Source organism: Lygodium microphyllum, chromosome 27 (genome assembly GCF_053477565.2).
Source record: "Lygodium microphyllum isolate KBCC chromosome 27, Lygodium_microphyllum_v1.1.10, whole genome shotgun sequence".
Lineage (NCBI taxonomy): Eukaryota > Viridiplantae > Streptophyta > Polypodiopsida > Schizaeales > Lygodiaceae > Lygodium > Lygodium microphyllum.
In genome coordinates, this window is record NC_141161.1 from 11,508,956 (window position 1) to 11,510,610 (window position 1,655).

Sequence of the window (1,655 nt, forward strand, 5' to 3'; positions counted from 1 at the left end):
TTGTTCTTGGAAGGCAGTTGTTCATTGATGCATTTTTCGAGAGAAGAAGTGGTCTCAAGACTTGCAAGAAAGATTATTCGAAGGGTGATGTGATTTATTCAAAGGAAGATGTCTCTCCATCCTTCTGTGCATTTGTCTATCGCCATTTGGAGAGAGGGAGCTCTCTGGGATCCTACATGCATTTTGCTGCCACCTGCAACCATGAACATTGAATATGACTATCTTTTCAAGCTTTTGCTAATAGGTGATTCAGGAGTTGATAAATCTTGCGTACTTCTTCGATTTGCGGATGATTCACAGATCAGGAGAGCTTCAACAATGTAAAGCAGTGGTTGAATGAAATTGATCATTATGCTAGTGAGGATGTGAACAAGCTGTTGGTGGGAAACAAAAGTGACTTAACAAAACAAGAAAGTTGTTGATTACTAGACGGCCAAGGCTTTTGCTAATGAGATAGAAATCCCTTTTCTGGAGACAAGTGCAAAAAATGCAAGAAATGTTGAAGAAGCCTTCATAAAAATGGCTGTAGGAATAAAAAATAGGATGGCAAGCCAACCAACATCAAACACAAATAAGCCAAAGCTTGTGCAAATGCAAGGGCAACCTCTGGAACAAAAAAGTGGTTGTTCCTCTTGAAGCATTGTTGAGATATGTTCAGACCCAGAACAAGATTGAAAAAAGGCCAGTTGAGCATGAGGCAGAGATCCAAGCCCCACTAAATCTAACTTCATCTTGTTGTTATGCACGATCGGTTCATCACCTCCCATTCATCTTCTTCTCACCTTTCTTCTCACCTTAATCCACACGGACTACACATGCACTACACATCTCTCTTCCTCATCCTGATTCAGCGATAAGGGAAACTCTCATTTCTTAGAAAATAAAATCAAATCCTTAATGTTTAAACCATTCAAAGTTTAATCTACCCTCTACAATTACAAATCTCTCTTCATGTGCTTCAAGAGCCTTATTTCCTCACACAAGAATCAAAATAGCCATTAGGATAGTTTATTTTTCTTAGATAAAACCACCTTCTTCCCTTTTGTACCAAACACACAAATACATCAACCAGGTGGAGCTCTTCAAGTTCAATCTTCAGTGAGGGTGTGGTACATGATTCATCCTTTGTGGTGAGATTAATCCATGGTCTTTCCCATGGGTCGGTGGACAATGCGCTTCAAGTTGGTGGTTCAAATGACTTTCTTTTCAAAGATTGTGGGCATGCTTGTGTTCCTTTGGATTGGCACTCTTTTAAAGTCAAAGTGAAAGATTTTTTTAAATGTTGGTATGAATAAAAAGTTCAAAATGAGATTTGAAGTTGAATGTGGAAGTGTGAAGAAGCATGGTGTCTTTGGACAGGTACCGATTGAGGTGGTCCAATTTGAAGTGAAGTGAAGTGAAGGTTTGTAGTTTCTTCATCAACATAAGATACTTATTCCAAGGCAAAGTGTATTTTCAAAGTGTTCACGAGGATGCTCACAAGATTGGAAGAGGAGAAATGATAACCTCAAAATGTATGCACAAAAAAGGCACAGAATGTGGTCTACATCGGCGAAAAGTCAAGCATTTTGGCTTTGTAATTATTTTATATGTCTACTATCATTGACAATATTCTTTGTAAATGATCTTGGAAATTTTAGTGGGTCCACATTGTA

The 1,655-nt window shown here is 38.4% G+C and overlaps 1 pseudogene; it reads left to right on the forward strand.

Annotated features, from left to right (window-relative positions):
- Positions 1-201: 201 nt before the first annotated feature.
- Positions 202-636, forward strand: LOC148012058 (ras-related protein RIC1 pseudogene; annotated as a pseudogene).
- The last annotated feature ends 1,019 nt before the right edge of the window (positions 637-1,655 follow it).